Below are 8,286 nucleotides of genomic sequence, written 5' to 3' on the forward strand. Positions count from 1 at the left end.
CCTTTACATGGTGCTCCGAGCCAGATAGTCACACGACTCTGCTTTAACTGGCTAATCTAGCGAACGACACAACCAAGAAACGGCCTAACAACCTAAGGCAATATTCTTTACATTGGTGAGCAGGCCATCTCCTGGTTCGAGTTAAGTGGAATTTTTTAATATTATATATTTTGTAAGTGTATGGTTATTCTTTCTATAAACATGACTTAGAATCATATATTTTAACTCAATTACATTTTGTTTAAAATACAATTTAACTATATTAAAATATTATAGTGCTATATTTTTAAATTATTTGGATCCGTAGCAACGCATGGGTATTCAACTAGTAGGAATAGAAAAATCATTGGATTGGAACGATCTGCCATCTTGAATCCATGAGAAGGTAAAGTTTATTTGATGTAGAAAAAAAATGCCATGAGGTATGACCTAATGATTTTTTTCTATAGAATTGATTCTTATGGGATTATGTGTTCGTATGAATTAAATAACTTGTGTAGGAAATTTTCCTATAGAATCTAAATCATACACAAATCTTATACAAATCCTATGAATCAAACGAGCACTTAGATTGTGTTGGAGAGCACTATCATGTTTTTAGTGATTAAATTGTTCTAAAAAAATAGTGTAATCAGTGTAGTGTTTAGCATGAATAAACAGATAAACGGGCGTGTAAGATAATAAATAAGCTAGGCTAAATTTAGATCTTCTTGCTTCACACTTTCTTAGCTAATTTGGGGCCATTTTAAATAGGATAAGGGGTAAATCTAAAAATGGAGAACAAATAAGCAATTGGTCTTTACCGTCAAGTTTCTTTGAAGAAATGTGGTAGGTGACGTCCATGTAATAGTTTTGCTCACATAAAATTGTTACATGTGTTCTATGTTAAAAATAAAAGTAGGTTCGAATGTTTAAGTAATGTTTGTCCCTAATTCTCGAGGCATTTTATTTTCTCAAAATGTGGTAAATACGCCTGCCATAGTTATATGCTCATGCCCGTGAATTCACCTTATTGTCATTGTTTTTGTTATCTTTTACTAGGCTGCCCTTCAAAACTAAGAGTCAACCCTAATACTTTTACTAGAGTCGGGCCACATAATAGAGTTGTTGTTATTGGAGAGAGAGAGAGAGAGAGAGAGGAGTTTGGGTGTGGATTGAGAGTTGTGTTGGTTGCACCCTAGTTTTTGCTCAATTAGATTGCGGTGGACTATCATCTTTTCCCATGTTTAAATTATTCTAATAAAATTGTACTCAATATAGCAGAAACTTAAAAATATATAAAAATATGTGTAAGATAAGGTAGGATAAATTTTGATATCCTTGGTCTACACTTTTTTCGCTAAGTTGGCCCACCATCACGGAAAGGATAGGAGGTAAATCTAAAAATAGTTAATAGATTAATACTATTATTCCGTGTTGAAGTTCTCGTTTAAAGGAATGTGGGGAACCCCTACAACGAGTTTGTTCATGTACAAGCGTTATGGTCCTTCTAGGTTGTTAGTGATTGGTACCAATTTTCCACCTCACATAGATTAAGACTATTATCCGGTGTTGAAGTTCGCGTTTAAATGAATGTGGCGAACCCCTACAACAAGTTTGTTCATGTACAAGCGTTACAGTCCTTCTATCTTGTTAGTGTAATTGGTACCAATTTTCCACCTCGCATAGAAGCAATGTTCATCTATGACCCTTTTGGCATTTTTCTTCTAAAATGTGATAAACCCATAGAGTTTAGCTAGATGGTCAACCGTGAGTTCACCGGATTATCATTGATGCTATTGTTTTTATGTTTTTTTAGGATCACCTTAAAATAGAAGAGTCTCCACCAATATTTTTGCTAGTACCTCCGCCCCGATTTATTAGTCTTGGGTGCATCCCCTAGTCTTCGATTTGATAAACATTTATAATTACATGTTGTAAAAAACATCATTAGGAACTTTAGATGCTACATTTTATAATGGTATAAATTTATATTGTATAGGTCAAATTAACAGCATAGGGATACGCACATGACTATTAAACTGGGGCGAAGGGAGTAGATCCACACAACATAACCGTTAATAAAAATTATTGTCATTAGATCCAAACTCGTTGTTCTTATATTAGAATATTGCTATAACGTTTTTTGTTGCGATAGGAAAGAAATGTTGTTCAGAAAAGGCAACTGGTTTTTTTTCAAGTGCATATCAAAGGCAGTAAATTGAAATTTTGCAAGAACGTTTTCGTAGTGGCAGATATACAAGAACATGCTTTTGTGGTTCCAAATATGTAGAGGGGATTTGTTGAACCTATTTTCACCACCATGTCATTGGAAGTATTGCAAAACGTCTAAAAGAGGGCAATCATAGTGCAAAAGTTTGATCCTAGTCAACTGACAAAGCAAAGAGAAACATGCGAATGAAAACTCAATCACAATAGAAAAAAGGTATAGATAATCATACAAAAAAACCTATGGATCGGACATACACCACTTCTTTCGTTCCAAAGGTGTATAAGTTTTGTCAAAACTCCAAGTTTTATGACCAAATATATAGAAGAACAGAAAATTAATAAATGACAATGTTGAATAAATATGGTAAGCACATTTTATCGTTGATCTATTGATGTTGATTTCGTATTGAAGAGATATAGATATTTTTCCTTTATAAACATAGAAAGGAAAATCTATGAGGAGGCGTCGTATAATATTACCACTCGTGCGGTAGTGTGTTTTTATTCCTTTTCCCTTATAGTATTGATGACATGCATGCATGTAGCAATCTCACACCTAATGCTGACATCATAGAATTAATTACTAAATTTGAAAATTCAAAATGAATTATGTCATATACAGTTAATTTGAATAGTGATCCATTTTCACCGCCAAGTTCATTTTAGCGAGGGCTTTGAAACTAGATCCCATGTTGCTACGTTTTAAGATTATTTTGTCGTCCTATTAGTTGCTAGATTACATTCTCATAGTTGCCAGATTAGCATCGAGTAACTACCATGCATAGTTATAGATGTTTTATTACATAATTCTTATACATCAAAATGATCTACATAATTTTGAGAGTGGCCCTTGAAACTAGTTCAATCAACTACGAGATGACATCGTTCAACAAAAAACAATATCATGCATATTACATTGATGTAGAATGATGTACATCAACCTAACAAATAAGTTATTTCAATCTTACAACTAATTAGCGAATAACCAAACAAGTATGTGACAACAATCTCGCAACTGGTGGCAACTATATCGCGCACGGCAATATAGCGACAAGAAGTTTATTTTCCAATCTGCAACTAAGTAATGATAATCTGGCAAGTACCTAATACTAATATGGCAGTTGCGGATGAGAAAAAAAAATTGTTAGAATATACCGATATGGGATTTACTTTCGAAGATTTTGCCGCCAGTAAGCTAAAGCTAACGGTGAAATGGATTGTCAACCAGATCAACTGTTTGGGAGATAAAACTTTTTAAAAAACAGGAAATCAAAAGAATCTTTATGGCGTGAGCTTGCACATGCACAAAAACTGGAGACTTGGGTCACATTGTGTCCTTTAATTAATCGTGTGGACAACTAATTAATCACATGCATATGTGTATTTGAGTGAGTAAATAATTATATATTTTAAATACTAATTAATTGTATGCATGCTAACCACCACACGGATCAGCTTTTGTGCGGCGCCGCCGGATAGCACAGCCCAACATAGAATTTTGATTTCTGACAAAATTTATACGGCTTCTAGTTTGGAAAGTCGGAACTAATGATAATTTATCAATGAAAACTGCAAATTACACCAATCACTCTGCTAGTTTCATGAAAAGAAAATTTCAATAAATCATTGTCGTTGCCTACTCGACAATATCCCGGAGCAGGGATCCCCATGGAGGATGGAAGAAGAGGGGGCCATAGGGCGGAGAGTCATCGGGATAGGAGTATGCGAGTTGCCCAGCTTTGGAACATGCTGCACGGAGGCAGGACCTACTGCTACTTATCTGGAATTATGTGGGCGTTTTTGCGTTGTTACAATAAGTTGTGGTTGTGCCTCTAGGGATCCCAGGATCTGGCTTATATAGACGCCCGGATCATAGGGTTTCTACGGAGAGTCCTACCCGGATACAAGTTACCTATCTACAAAATATTATATTGCCGTACACGTCAAGTATCCACCTATTCCTATCTAGTCGTCCAAGATCCGGCTCCTTCGGAGAACCTTCTAGATCCGACTCCTTGTATAGTCCTCCATGGATCTGACTCCTTGTTTCTGGGCTGGACTACTTCCATCTTCAATCAACAGCAACTGAGCCGCCCGGTGTGCCATATGCCACCACCCAGGCTTGCCAGATCGTTGGCACTACTGTTGGATACCTGTTAATCATACCCACGACAATAGCCCCCAGAGTTCTTCATGATCCGCCTCTTTATCTCCGGCTCCTTTTAAGTGGTCAAATGAGTCGGAAACTGATAGAATCTTGAAGGATGACACATTCTCCAGCCAAATAATCTTGATCGACTGAAGAATGAATCATTTCGTAGCATTTTTCGCCTTCCCTTGAACCCATAAATTTCACGCGCTTTTCTAGGCCAAATTTCACCAAAGATCCTCACTAATCAGGGTGGAAAATCCGGCACGAGATTGCCCTCCTGATCAACGGTAACCCAAACAGTAACATTATCTTCACCGCATTTTTACCGCAAATGACCTAGGGCACGTGTCGACCATACTATGGGTTGCCTTTCCGGCTACCTTCCATCGTCCCATCGCACGAATCTCAGAACATTTACCTATAAATAGGCCCATGGCGGTGAAATTTCCAATCTTACCCTCATTTCCATCCACTTCGTCTTCAACCTCGAGCTGCCAGACGAACTCCCGAGCCCTAGTTCATCAGTGCCACCCGGCGGAGCTTCGCCGCGCCATTGCCTGCAAGGGCCCTCCATGGTTCACCGCCACATCATCACTCGGAGGAGCTCGTCGACCCATCGCCGTCCGTGCCCACAAGTCCGGTTACGCCGCCGCTGCTCGCGTCCCCTTCCTCGATTTTGCGCGCTGCCAAGCTCCCACGACAAGAAACCGCGTCTCCGCACCGGGTATGTCCCTCCGGTGAACTCACAGTCATAGCTCAACCAACCCTATTTGATCATGCTTTGATAGAAACTTTAGGCAAAATTAAACTTAGATTATTTTTGATTTTCTAGATCTTGTAGAACACATGCCCCTTGTTGTTTGCGGTTCTTGGTAGTTCCAACACTTAGCATTTAACCAACTTAGGACTTTGCATGTATTCCATGTATGTAGACATGTCGGATCACATCGGTTCTAGTTCCTTTGTGCTAGAGAGTGATGAGCCAGAAATATCACAAAACCCTCCGCTCGTTATTCTGACTATTTTGCTTGTGGGCTGGCCGGGTCCGATCCCCCGGTTCAAGATCAACCAGCTATAATTGAACCAATTGCGATACTATCTCCTCCGACAACTTACGCTCCCCATGCTCCCAATTTTCTAGCATTCACGAGGAATATCTGGCTGAGCAAGAGGGGCTGAAGAGAATGTTGAAGAAATTCCACGAGGAAGAGCAGAAGAAGTCCTCAAAGGTAATCAGTAGAGATGGTCTCCGGGGGACCTGGTTTCCCTGCCACCCAGATCCAAACCAGCTCCAGATCCTGCTCGAATTCTTCGAAGTTGAATCCTTTCCGACTCCTAAGCCAGGTTACATAGTCATATGTCGCGCTTGGATTGAGCGTGACCTTTCTCTTCCTCCCTCCAAGTTCTTCTCGGAGGTGTTGCACAAATATGGACTCCAACTGCACAACATTTGCCCCAACAGCTTCACTGTGCTCTCCAACTTCCAGACCCTCTGCGGAAGATACCTCGGAGTGGAACCAGACATCAAGTGGTTCCAATGGTTCTATCGGATCCGACCAGAGTATGACTCGGAGAAGAACATCTGCAACTGTCGCACTGTCACCTTCATCCTCAGAGCCCGGAGGAATTTCCACGCGCTTGCCTCTGACGAGTCTGTCTGCTACTGGAACCGTGAGTGGTTTTATCACAAGAACCTTTCTTCCAAGGACCAAGCAAACAAACCTTCGGATTTCAAGGATGAAGCAGCAAAGGAAACTCCATTCTAGAAGGAGTGCCATATCCTGGAAGATCACCAGAGCCTGCTGCGCATGGCGGAGAGCATCGGCAAGCTTATCGAGCGCGGTTTGAAGGGCGGCGATATTACCCCCAGCTGCCAGCTGGTTTACCCAGAGAATTCAGCCTCTCCAACTCCGACCCAAGCTCATCTGCCACTTCACCAACATGATGGACAAGTTGTGCATCACCACCCAGACCCTCTCTATCGACTCCGTGATGATTCGTGCTAGCACCCTTTACAAGGTGACAAAGGATAACTCCGACTTCAAAATTGCCCTCGACATCTACACGAATGACAACGAGTGTCCCCGGGTGAGTCCAATATCCTACTCATGTTTCTTACCAACATTATGTTCTTTGCAATGCATCAGTACTTCAATATTTTCCTTTACTTCACAGCTCGTCGCTCTCCCTCCGGCAGAACTTGGTGATGCATGTAAAATGCATACATTAACTTTGCACATTATTGCAACATATTACCACATATTTGCATCTTATATAATGTTATTCTCATGTTTTAGGAGATTTTTTAAACAATCTTCCATCCTCCGATTCCAATTCTGTTTGGCAGGAAATGCCACTTTTTAGTGTTTTTGACATTACAAGAGCTACGCGACTCCAAAAAGGGCAAGGTTAGGAGCCACGCTTTGGAATTTTCGGGACGAATGAGATGGGATGAATTGGGACACCAGGAGGTCAATAGGCCGGGAAAGGGGCCAGGTGGCGCACCCTCCCCCTTTGGGTGCACCACCGACACTCTTTCCCATCTCGAGCGTCTGTTTCACCGCATCTTTTCGCGAACTGATACGTCCATTTTGCATCACTATTTTATATCATAATTTACTGCTATTCATTGATATATTTCATATTTAGAGTTGATACTTATGTTATTTCACCTATTTTGCATGTTTCATGATTATTGGAGAATCGCTCACCGGAGTCAGGATTCTGCTGGAAAAAGCACCCTCAGAGTGCAATATTTCGGAAGATCAACAATTGACGGAAATTACACCAAAGATCTTATTTTTCCCAAAGATGAAGCCAACCAAAAGGAGGGACCGAGGAGGGCCGCCATGGCCCCCCCCATAGGCCGGCGCGGGCCCTGGCCTGGCCGCGCCGCCTTGTGGGGAGGGGGCCCACAGCCCCCTTCGGCCGCCTCTCCTTCGCGTACTTCTTCGCCCTGAAAACCTAAGCTCCAGAGGATAGTCGAGAAGAGTCACAGCCGCCTCTGCGGGGCGAAAACACCAGAGAGAAAAGAGCTCTCCGGCGGGCTGAAATCTGCCGGGGAAATTCCCTCCTGGAGGGGGAAATCGACGCCATCGTCACCGTCATCGAGCTGGACATCATTGGGATCATCATCACCATCATCTCCATCATCATCACCGCCATCTCCACCGCTGCACCTCGTCACCGCTGTAACATCTAGGGTTGAATCTTGATTGTTTGATAGGGGAAACTCTCCCGGTATTGATTACTACTTGTTATTGATGCTATTGAGTGAAACCATTGAACCAAGGTTTATGTTCAGATTGTTATTCATCATCATATCACCTCTGATTATGTTCCATATGATGTCTCGTGAGTAGTTCGTTTAGTTCTTGAGGACATGGGTGAAGTCTAAATGTTGGTAGTGAATTATGTTGGGTAATATTCAATGGTTTGATATTTAAGTTGTGGTGTTATTCTTCTAGTGGTGTCATGTGAACGTCGACTACATGATACTTCACCTTTATGGGCCTAGGGGAATACATCTTGTATTCGTTTGCTAATTTTGGGGTTGCCGGAGTGACAGTAACCTGAACTCCCGTTGGTATATCGATGCAGGAGGGATAGAAGGATCTCAGAGTTTAAGGCTGTGGTTAGATTTATCTTAATTACTTTCTTGTAGTTGCGGATGCTTGCAAGGGGTATAATCACAAGTATGTATTAGTCCTAGGAAGGGCGGTGCATTAGCCTAGGTTCACCCACACAACACTTATCAAAACAATGAAGATTAATCAGCTATATGAAGCGAAAGCACTAGACTAAATTCCCGTGTGTCCTCAAGAACGTTTGGTCATTATAAGTAAACAAACCGGCTTGTCCTTTGTGCTAAAAAGGATTGGGCGACTCGCTGCAATTATTTCTCTCGCATTTTACTTACTCGT

The sequence above is a fragment of the Lolium perenne genome, chromosome 3 (genome assembly GCF_019359855.2).
Source record: "Lolium perenne isolate Kyuss_39 chromosome 3, Kyuss_2.0, whole genome shotgun sequence".
In the NCBI taxonomy this organism is placed as follows: Eukaryota; Viridiplantae; Streptophyta; class Magnoliopsida; order Poales; family Poaceae; genus Lolium; species Lolium perenne.